At 39.6% G+C, this 12,428-nt stretch overlaps 1 protein-coding gene across 3 annotated transcripts in view; it reads left to right on the top strand.

The window, feature by feature from the left end:
* LOC115210406 overlaps positions 1-12,428 on the top strand; it is a 129,698-nt gene that overhangs the window by 85,213 nt on the left and 32,057 nt on the right. For 2 of the 3 annotated variants that reach the window (XR_004998600.1, XR_004998599.1), the window contains one exon: positions 778-857. The exons of the other annotated variant lie outside the window; for it this stretch is intronic. The gene's annotated coding sequence lies outside the window, so the exon portion shown is untranslated. The remainder of the gene's footprint in view (positions 1-777; positions 858-12,428) is intronic. 3 annotated transcript variants of the gene reach the window in all.

Below are 12,428 nucleotides of genomic sequence, written 5' to 3'. Positions count from 1 at the left end.
ATTCCCTTATTTTTGTTTCGAAAAAAAAGTGGGGTGAAACTGGACCACCGCTGCCAGTGCTGGCAGCACGTAAAATGTACCATTCAAGCGTGATCAATGCCAGTGCCATCTGACTGGCCCCCTGTGCCAGCCACACTTGAAAAGCACCCACTACACTCTTGGAGTGGTTGGCATTAGGAAGGGCATCCAGCTGTAGAGACTTTGCCAGATCAGATTAGAGCCTGTTGCAGCCTTCTGGCTTGCCAATCCTCAGCCAAACTGTCCAACCCATGCCAGCATGGAAAACAGTCATTAAACGATGATGATGAGGTATAATGATGTATATAATTATGATAGATTGTTACCCATTCAATGTTTGGGTAAATCTCATCCTCCACTCACTCTCTCTTTCTCTCACTCACTCACTCACACACTCTCTCTTTCTCTCACTCACACACTCTCTCTCTCTCTCCCCACGAAAATGAAATGCATTTCGGCGCCAAAATTTGCAAATTGAAAAATTGAAATTGCCAAGGGTTCCACCCCACCCCATCCCGTTTTCTGGACCCCAAAAAGGATTTTGTAGCATATTAGGAGGTCAGGGTACTTGATTCCATGCAAAGACTCCAAGTTTTTTTTTTTTTCCTTAGTGAAAATCATGCAGGTGAAAAGATCAAAATTTACCAAAAAAGGTGTCCTCAAATAACATCCACACCCTGTATGAATGTATGTATACACACATATTTATATCATTAATTAATTATATTTTTCCTTCACTCTCATTTTATTTATTTTTAGGTTTCTGTTCACATTATTCACAGCTGCTAACATAGTTTTTGGTATACACTTTCAAGAACGCTGAATTCAGGAGTGTTTTGGTAATTATGTCTTCATAGTCTTTCTCGTTATACTTTCTGAAGTTCTAATTTTCACTCGACACAATTTTTCGGGGAGTCGAGACACATGGGTGGTGAGGAGGCGCAGTAGAATGGATGCTTTACCACATTTAGTTTCATCTCTCTATTACGAATTACCTTACAATAATGTTACAGTCATCATCATCATCATCATCATCATCACCATCATTTTTAACATCTACTTTTCCATATTTGCATGGATCAGACAGAATTCACTAAGGCAGGTTTTCTATGGCCGTGTACCCCTTTTTTTGTTAACCCTAACTTGTTTCCGAGCAAAGTAATATTTTCCCTGTGGCCTGACATGTTTTGTAGCAGACTGGAAGCAGACGACACTGCTTGTATGACAGTGGCACTCACTTACAACTATCACGCAATGTCAACACAAGGGTGTACGTACTCATGCATGCGCACACATGGCAAGTTTCTCTACTGAACCTAAGACCGCATGTTTGTCAGGTGAGCTCTTTAATCACACTGCCATGCTTGCACCCAATATTATGCATCATATGCTTTCATTTGAAACAGAGGAAGAGATGAGGTAGCACTATGTGGATTGAGACAAAAAAATGGTTAGATTTTTATTGCTGGGGCACTGACTTTGAAGCTTTAGCCAATCATATGGAATTAACTACTTATCGCAGTCTGGTACATACTTATTGATCTATGGCTCAGTGGTTAGAGCGTCGAGCTTACGATCGTGAGGTTGTGAGCTCGAATCCCGGACTGGGCTGCGTGTTGTGTTCTTGAGCAAAGCACTTTATTTCACGTTGCTCCAGTTCACTCAGCTGTAGAAATGAGTTGTGACGTCACTGGTGCCAAGCTGTATCAGCCTTTGCCTTTCCCTTGGATAACACTGGTGGCGTGGAGAGGGGCAGCCAGTATGCATGGGCGACTGCTGGTCTTCCATAAACATCATTGCCTGGACTTGTGCCTGGGAGGGTAACTTTCTAGGTGCAATCCCATGGTCATTCATGACCGAAGGGGGTCTTTATGTTGGTCAAGCCACTAAGTTATTGGACAATGACAAACAACATAAATTACATCAGTTTTTAGACTGTAAGCATATACATGCACACATACAGACACACTTTCACACACACTTTCATACAAAGGTTAGGGTGTAGGGCAGAGACTTCTAAGGGTGTGGGTTCAATTCCTGTGCTAGACAAAATGCTGTGTCCTTGAGGAAGGTGCTTTTCACATTGCTTCTATCTACTCTGCTGCAAAATGAAGACCTGCTACTACTTGTATGCAGTTCTCTCTTTCCAGCCATCACCTCTCCCTGATGTCCCGTTGGGGTCAAGTGTCGGGAGGGCCAAATAAGTGTCTCTGTCTGCTTGCAACTACATCGATGCCTAAAACAAACTGCAAAAGCATTGTACTTACTTACCAGTCCATACTCATTAGTGAGTGGTAGCCAACGTTATGCTCTCTCACTCTTACAAACACACTTACACTCACATGCATGCACACACCCTATATATATATAGAGAGGGAGACAATTCAAATAAACGAATAAAAAACAAAAAAAAAACAAATATGAGGACGTGCACAAAAAATCTATTAGCTCAAGGCTCGATGGAAGGTGAGAGTTTGATGTTTCGAGCATAGCTCTCCATCGGAGAGGAGAAAGGGAAAAGTCCAAAGAAGGTGAAATCGCCAAAGGCACACATGTAATTGCATTGCTGAAGTGAAAACAGAGTATACTGGATGCTTCATTTAAGACAATAATCACTTCGGCTTACTTCTGCACTGCTCCTTAGTGGTGGTGGTGGTGGGGGGGGAACGATGTAATGGAATCGAATGCATCCCATAGTGCAAAAGAAACCTCCTATTCAGGTCACATAAACTGCTTTACATCATTCCCCACCCACCAGGGAGCAGTGCAGAAGTAAACCAAAATGACTGTTGTCCTAATAAAGCTTCCAGTGCACTCTGTCTTCTATATTGATCCTTTAGAGTACACTCAATGTGCACCGAGGAATTCCTTACATACATCCAGCAATGAAAGTGCACTACCCTGGTAGATGCCTGGTAGTCGCAAGTGGTGAACGTGCTTTGCAGGCACACTACGAGGGATATCCCCAAAACATGGTTTGGATCCTACACTTTAAAGTTCATTATTTACATTATTTACATTTGACAAATATTTGTCCTCATCTTGTTTGTTGTTAACACAATGTTTCAGCTGATATAACCTCCAGCCTTCATCAGGTGTCTTGGGGAAATTTCGAACCTGATGAAGGCTGGAGAGTATATCACCTGAAACATTGTATTAGCAACAAACAAGATGAGGACAAATATCCATCAAATGTAAATAATGTAAATAATGTACATAATTCCTCATCTCTTAAATATATAACTGTAATACACTTTAAAGTTTCCTACCTAAACTTTAATTTGAAATACAATTTAACTATACAGGGTGTGGTGAATAAACTGTCATCTCAATTATGAAAATAACATTGACATTTCATTTTAACAGATATATTTACCAAAATTACATAAAAATATCTTGAAATACTATCAGTAAATTTATTCGATAAAATCACTATTGGTTTGAACCATGGCCTCCAGATGATTTCAGAATCTCCTGCAACTCTTCTGGGCGGTCTCCTTGTTTAAGTTTGTGTATACTGCCATAATCCTTGCTTTCAGTTTATCTTTGGTGTTACAAGGAGTTTTGTTAAGTCTCTCACTTAACTGGACCCCACACATAATAATGAAGGGGGTTGCAGTCTGGGGATTTAGGTGGCCAGATGTTAAGGGTGATGTGGTCAGAGAAACTGTCTGACAGCCATGACTGGGTTCTCCTGCTTGTGTGGTATGGTGCAGGGTCCTGTTGCCAGACACAGGGTCTTCCAGCAGCCACCCTCTTGACCCAGGGCAGCACTACCTCCTCCAGGTACTTGATGTAGGCCTCCGTGTTGAGTTTGAGGCTGTATGGGAAGATGAATGGAAGCATAATGTCGCCATCATTAGTGATCAGTCCAAACACCATGATGTTGACTGATTGTTTGATTTTCATCACTCTTGGTACATGTTTTGGGGACATGGCAAGCCTACAGGTCTGTGTGTTCACCATCTGAACTTGGCAGAAATTTTTCTTGTCTGAGAAAAAAACCAAAGCATGTTCGGTTGGAAGGGATGCTTGAGTTTATTCAAAAGCTTTGTAGTGTGGTCTTTCCTCTTGTCCTTGATGGCTTGCGATAAAAACTGGCCCTTTCTCATCTTGTATGAGGAATACTGACTGTCTTCATGCACTACCTGCCTGATAAGAAACTCAGATACTCTCATGTCCCTGGCAATGGCCTGATTGACTTGGAGGGATCATTGTCAGTCATGGCCTGGTTCTTGCCAACAAATTCAGGAATTCTTTTCTCATCAGAATGATCAGAGTGAGTTTTCTGAGCTGCCATACCTTTGTAATCAACATTAGACTTATCCAACTCTCTCCAAATTCTCTGCGCTGTCCTCAGATTGACAACCGAACATTCTGAAATGTTTGTATTGGAGCTTCTGGCACAAATGTCAAGCAGTACAGCATGTTGTTTCCAAATTTCTGGCAAAGAGAATTGCGTCATGCTGCTGTTTCTATCACAGACAGTGCCCAACTGACCCTACCAAAACAGACATGGAACCTGGGCATCTCTTTAGCTGACCAGCTCCTGTCAAACTGTCCAACCCATGCCAGCATGGAAACTGGACGTTAAATCATGATTGTGATGATGATAGGCGCAGGAGTGGCTGTGTGGTAAGTAGCTTGCTAACCAACCGCATGGTTCCGGGTTCAGTCCCACAGCGTGGCACCTTGGGCAAGTGTCTTCTGCTATAGCCCCGGGCCGACCAATGCCTTGTGAGTGGATTTGGTAGACGGAAACTGAAAGAAGCCTGTCGTATATATGTATATATATATGTGTGTATATATATGTATGTGTTTGTGTGTCTGTGTTTGTCCCCCTAGCATTGCTTGCCAACTGATGCTGGTGTGTTTACGTCCCCGTCACTTAGTGGTTCGGCAAAAAGAGTCTGATAGAATAAGTACTGGGCTTACAAAGAATAAGTCCCGGGGTCGATTTGCTCGACTAAAGGCGGTGCTCCAGCATGGTCGCAGTCAAATGACTGAAACAAGTAAAAGAGTAAAAGAGTATATATATATATAACGGGAAGCTTTATGAAAATAGACAAAAGACGAAGGCAGGTGGAATACAAACAAACAATTGTATTAGTATGGCGCTCAGGAATATAAATAAAACAAATCTTTTACGTTTCGAGCTTACGCTCTTATATATATATATATACACATATACACACACACACACACACATATACATACATACACAAATGCATTTCAGTGAATTTGTTTCATTTTTTAAAATATATATTTGTTGTTTCATTTTGAAATACTGATTAATAATGAAATAAAATATCAAGTAATAATGGAACAAGGCCTCAGAGCAGCGCCAGTTTCCTTACTTTACTTTTTTTATTTTGTTTCTTATGAGGTATATTCAATTGACTATATCTCAACTCTTAATAATGTTGGTCTTGTGCCAAGTCAGCTGGTGGAATTGACTTACCATGGTTAGTGAAATCAAACATAGAATTTATTAGTTACTTCTTTCTTTATTGCCCACAAGGGGCTAAACAGAGAGGGGACAAACAAGGACAGACAATTGGATTAAGTCAATTACATTGACTCCAGTGCGTAACTGGTACTTAATCTATCGACCCTGAAAGGATGAAAGGCAAAGTCAACCTCGGCGGAATTTGAACTCAGAATGTAACAGCAGATGAAATACCGCTAAGCATTTCGCTCGGCGTGCTAACGTTTCTGCCAGCTCACCACTTTAATATATTAGTTACTCATAAGAAGAAAGCAGAAGGCAGGTGTTCATGATGTTTGCATGTTCCCCCTAGATTAGGAAGAGTGATGTGGTTGATGTCCCATCAGAGAATTTACTAGTCGATGTCAGTAGGATAAATAGAATTTGGAATTGAGCTAGGGTTTAGTACATATAATTTCAACATTGCGAACTCTGCTAAAGGGACCAACTGACCAGGTGATGGTGTTGAACTAGGTACAATCAACAGTAATACAAAAGAAAGGGTCGAGGTGTGTTATCATAGTGCCATCCTCATCTTTTAACATCCATCTTCCATACTGGTATGGGTTTGATCGCCTGACATGATCTGACCATCATTATCTGGCACACTCTTTGGACCATGCTCTGTCTATTTTGACATAGTTTCTACAACTGGATACCCTCTCCAACACCAACCATTTTACAGAGTGTCTTGGGTGCATTTTCTGTGTAACCAGCACTAGTGAGGTTGCCATGCAGCTTGCAAAATTAAGGTCCTCTATGGAGCTACAGTAGAGACAGAGGCAAATTATATATTAGGAGGTGAGAGTTTAAAGTATGAAGAAAGGGGGTTCAAACAGATTTTTTGCTGTTGGGTAGATACATGACTACTTACAGTATAGAAGAGAGGGTGGCAATAAATGGGGACAGAGCTGGTGAGAAAAGAAAAAGAATTGGAGCAAAACCACATTTGTTGCAATGAGGCTAAAATTCTTCAGAAGACAAAAAAATGGTTGAGGGTTGGGGTTCATACCTGTGGTAGTTGTATGATTAATGTTGGAGAAGACTAGTTTAAAGACATTTTGCTATTGTCTTTTGTTCTTGGTAGGTTGAATTCTTTTGTTCAAAAGTTGAAGCTTTTTTCGCAGTGGGGAAGAAATCTATCTTGTTTTTACACTGGTGAAAAATTATGTCCACTGGCAAAGAAAGATATGTGGGAAGCACCCCCTCACACACACACACACACACACACACATGCATACATATAGTAACATCAAAAAAACATGGGGCAATTTGATGTGAAGCTGCCACATCACATCATGCTTTGATAACCTGTTTGTTGCACAAATGGAATCTCTTAATTTTTTCTTTCTCTTCCTCTGCATCCCCTCATTCTCAGTAACTTCCCTCTCTCTTTCTCACTTCCTTTCTCTCTCTGTTTATCTGTTTGGCTCTCTCTCTTCCTTTCTTTCTCTCTCTCTCTCTCTCTCTCTCTCACTATGTCCATGTTTGTCTCTCTCCCTCTCTCCTTATCTATATCTTTCTTCCTCTCACTCTATCTCTGGCTGTCTCTCCTTCCTTCTCTCACTGTGTTTTTGTCTCTTCCTCGTTCCCTCCCTCCCTCTCTATCTGTTTGTCTTTCTCTCTCCCCTTCTCTCTCTGTCTATCTTTCTCTCTCTCTCTCTCTCTATTTCTGGGTGTCTCTCTTACTCTCTCTCTTTCTCTCTCACTCACACACACACACTCTCTTATCTCTCTTTCTCTCAAAACTCTCTTTTACTCTTTCTCATGTGCTCTCTCTTTCACTCTCTCTTTCACACACACTCTTTCTCTCACACACTCTCTTTTACTCTCCCTCTCTCATTCTGTCTGTCTCTCTCTCTCTCACACACTCTTTTACTCTCTCTCTCACCCTCTCCTTCATTCTGTCTGTCTGTCTCTCTCTCTCTCACACACTCTCTTTTACCCTCCCTCTCTCACCCTCTCCTTCATTCTCTCTGTCTCTCTCTCACACACACATACATACTCTTTCTGTCTCCCTCTCTCTGTTTCTTTCCTACACATTCTCTGGCACACTACCAATGTAAGAAATCATTATCAACTACAAGGTACTTATTGCCATCATCGTTAATTGTGTGTGTGTGTGTATGTGTGAGTGAGAGAGAGTGTGTGCGCGTGCATGTGTGTGTGTTATATTTGTAACTGGATAGCATCGGTTAACTCAATGCCACCACTAGTGTCCAGGGTTGTTTTTCAACTCTATCCATTTCTTTCTGTCCTTTTCCACACTGTGAATGAATCTAATCAATGAATTCTCTCTCTCTCTCTCTGTTTGTACTTGGAAGAAATTTTAGTTCATGAAATGACAGCTGGCATTGTATCGTTGTTGTTGCTATTGTTGTCGTTGTTATATAAACTCACTGGTCTTTCATACAAGAGTTACTTAGGAAAATTCCAATACATATATATATATATCATCATCATCATCATCATCATCATCGTTTAACGTCTCCTTTCCATGCTAGCATGGGTTGGACGGTTCAACCGGGGTCTGGGACGCCAGGAGGCTGCACCAGGCCCAGTCTCATCCGGCAGTGTTTCTACAGCTGGATGCCCTTCCTAACGCCAACCACTCCGAGAGTGTAGTGGGTGCTTTTTGCGGCACAAGTGCCAGGCAAAGCTGGCAACGGCCACGATTGGTTGGTGCTTTTTACGTGCCACCGAGGCGGCGCTGGCAACGGCCACGTTCGGATGGTTCTTTTACATGCCACTGGCACTGGTATCACGACTACAATTTCCATTGATATATATATACATATATATATAATTGTGTGTGTGTATATATATATATATATATATATACCTTTTATTTGTTTCTGTTATTGGAGTGTGACCAAGCTGGGGCACGCACTACCTTGGAGGATTTAGTCAAACAAATCAACCCCTGTACTTATTTTCTACTTTTAAGTTTGGTACACATTCTATCAGACTCTTTTGCTGAACTGCAAAGTTCTTCAGATGTAAACAAACCAACACCATTTGTCAAGAAGTGGGAGGATGAACAAACACTAAATTACACACACACACACACACACGTCCACACATATACACAGATATACTTGTGTGCACACACAGACACACACACACATATACATAGATATGTTTGCATGCACACACATCCACACATATACACAGATATGCATGTACATACACATACACACACATCTACACTGATATGTTTGCCACACACACACACACATATATACAACAGGCTTCCATGCAGTTTCTGTCTACCAAATTTACTCATAAGGCATTTGTCAGTCTGAAGCTATAGCAGAAAACATTTACCAAAGGTGCAGCACAGGGTATCTGAGCCCAAAACCATGTGGTTGCAAAACAAGCTTCTGGACCCCACTGCATGGCATCTTGGGCAGGTGTCTTCTTCTATAGCCTTGGGCCAACCAAAGCCTAGTAAGTGGATTTGGTAGACGGAAACTGAAAGAAGCCCATCGTATATATATATATATATATATATATATATATATGTTTGTAAGGTAGCAAGCTGGCAGAAACATTAGCATGCCAGGCAAAATGCTTAGCGGTATTTCGTCTGTTTTTACATTCCGAGTTCAAATTCTGCTGAGGTTGACTTTGTCTTTCATCCTTTCAGGGTCAATAAATTAAGGACCAGTTGCATCCTGGGGTCAATCTAATTGACTAGCCCTCTCCACAATAATTTCGGGCCTTGTGCCTAGAGTAGAAAAGAATATATATATATATATATATATATATATATGTTTGTGTGTCTGTGTTTATCCCCCACCATCACTTGACAACTGATGTTGGTGTTTTTACGTCCTCATAACTTGGTGGTTTGGCAAAAATGACCAATAAAATAAGTGCTAGGCTTACTAAGAATAAATCTTGGGTTCGATTTCTTTGACTGAAACCCTTTAAGGTGGTACTCCAGCATGGCTGCAGTCAGATGCCTAAAACATGTAAAAGAATAAAAGAATGAAAATGGAAAAAATTTAATTATTAATCTCTGAGTGAGGTATAAACAGTAGCTGCATAACATCGTGAGGTATATTTGCCATTTAAATGTGGCTAACCATTAAGGGTGGTTGCTACTGTAGCTTGTAGCCCCAGGAGGTCACCTCCTCCAGCTGCCTATTGACACACTTTCTGTGCCCTATCAGTATTTGCAAAGGGATGTTGTGCAGCCACTGTTTATACCTTGCTCAGAGATTAATCATTGCTTGTTTACACCTTTTCGAGATCAGTGACTTTTCGTCACTGGAAAAAGGATTTATATATTTGCATTGGGGACCACTTCACATCGACAACCGGTGATTGTCACATGCTGATGATGGGTCGGTACCCAGAAACTCAGAGCCATGTGTATCATGTCAGGTTGGAGAATGGGAAGGATGGCTTTCCTTTGCAAATACTGATAGGGCACAGAATGTGCGTCAATAGCCAGCTGGAGGAGGTGTCTTTCTGGGGCTACAAGCTTCAGTAGCATCCACCCTTAAGCATTAGCCACATTTAAGAGGCTTAAATATACTTCACGAAAAAATTTATTTTCAAAGAAAAAAAATCAATAGCAAATAAGCTACAAAAAGTAAATAAAATGAAAAAAAACCAATACGAAAGGTAAAAATTGGCAAGCGTTAAGGATAGAAAAACAAAGACAAATTGCTTATACCGCATCTGATTGTTTCGATTTACTTTGACTACTTGTGGTTGTTGCTTCTGTTGTTGTTGTTGGTTTGTCATTGCTATTTTTATCTTTTTGTTGATGGTTTTTGTCCTTACCTTTTAGCTTTTGTTTGTATTTTTTGTGTTTGAAAGATATTCAGTGATTTTTGTTTTGTTTTGTCCTGTTTTGGTTTTGTCTTATTTCTATTCCAAATTGATTCAGCTTTGACTTGGAGATTTTGTTCTTTTTTTCCGTGAAATTCCAGGCTTTACCCTATATTTGTAATCCCATACCGTAAAGAGGAATTTTAGTGCAATACGTAGCCACTGCTACTACTACTGCTGCCTTTGCTTCCACTACCACCACCACCACCACATGTCACTGTTTCTGTTGCTGCTGCTACCACTACTACTAATGATAATGCTTTCAGGTTTTGACACTAGACTAACAATTTCATGGGTGGGATCGGTTGATTAGATTGACCCCCAGCATTCAACTGGTACTTATTTTATCACTTCTGAAAGGATGAAAAGCAAAATCGACCTCAGAGATATTTGAACTCTGTATGTAAAGATGGATGAAATACCACTAAGAATTTTACCTGGTATGCTAATGATCCTGCTTGTTCATGCCTTATTACTACTACTAATAATAACAATTATGATGGCCAGCAATTTTAGTATGAGAGGTTAAGTCGATTACATCAACTCCAGTACTCAACTGGTACTTTATTTTATTGACTCTGAAAGTATGAAAGTCCAAGTCAATGCCAGTAGAATTTGAACTCAATAGTTGCTTCAAATTTTGGCCCAAGATCAGTAGTTTTTTGGAAGTGGGTGATAAATCAATTACATTAATACCACTGCTCATCTGGCACCTTGTTTTATCCATCTCCAAAGTGAAGTGAACCTTGATCCATCTGAAAAGTAAAGGGAACCTTTATCCATCTGAAAAGTGATGTAAACTTTGATGGAACTTGAACTCAGAATGTAAAGAGTCTGAAGAAATGCTGTTAAACCTTCTGTGTAATGACACACTAAGAATCCTGCAAGTTCACTGCTTTAATAATAATAATAATGATAATGATAATGATGATAATAATAATAATAATAATATAATAATAATAATAATAATAATAATAATAATAATAATAATGATAATAATAATAATGATAATAATAATAATAAAAATAATAATAATAATAATAATAATGATGATAATAATAATAATAATAATGATGATGATAATAATAATAATAATAAAAATAATAATAATATAATAATGATATGATAATAATAATAATAATAATAATGATGATGATAATAATAATAATAATAAAAATAATAATAATGATGATATAATAATAATAATGATATGATAATAATAATAATAATAATAATAATAATTACTTACCTACTCCTGAAGAATAACGAAACCAAGTTTCCCCAAAACTATTTACCATGTATAAAATTTTAACATCCATCCTCGTGGAGAAAACATACAAATTTATGGAACAGAATGATATTTTTCCCCACTGAACAAAAATGGTGCTGATGAGGCTCATATGGATGTAAAGACCAACTCTTAATCAATCGAACGATCCTTGAGAACTTTCATAACAAATGCAGAAATCTCAGTTCTTTTATGGATTGATTATAAAAAGGCCTTCAACAGCATACCGCATTCATGGATCTTGAAATCACTGGATATCTTCAAAATTTCTCCTGTAATTTCAAGCTTCCTGAAGCACAACATGTTGGTGTGGAATATGAATCTCCAATTATACCACTCTAATAGAGTACTAGGTACTTGGTAGCGATTTTCTTCACTACTTCAGGGAGTGATGACCCTGCCTGACACGAGTCCCGGCCTCAGCTGGCTCCAGCTGACAGTACCTGGTATTGGCCCCTACCCAGAGTTACGGAAAGGAGACAACCTTCAAAGAAATGCAGAGTAGAGCCCCGTAGGTGGTTTAGTGTTTGACTCAACACTCTTCTGGCAGCTCCTGCAACCAAGCTGGTGCCAAACATGATGCTCTGCACTCCTTTGGACTACGTCAGCAAGATCAAGAGAGGAATCCTGATGATTGGGCTACCCAGGATTTTCTTACATTTAGCCCAGGTTTATGCACAACTCCATTGTCTCCCAAGACAAAAGGATGCTAATGACAACAATACAGTACTGGCCACAAAAAATATTAATATCAACTGTGGCATTTTCCAAGGTGACTCACTTCTACCT

The sequence above is a fragment of the Octopus sinensis genome, linkage group LG4, assembly GCF_006345805.1.
Source record: "Octopus sinensis linkage group LG4, ASM634580v1, whole genome shotgun sequence".
Taxonomy (NCBI): domain Eukaryota; kingdom Metazoa; phylum Mollusca; class Cephalopoda; order Octopoda; family Octopodidae; genus Octopus; species Octopus sinensis.
This window is presented reverse-complemented; position numbering and strand designations above follow the sequence as displayed.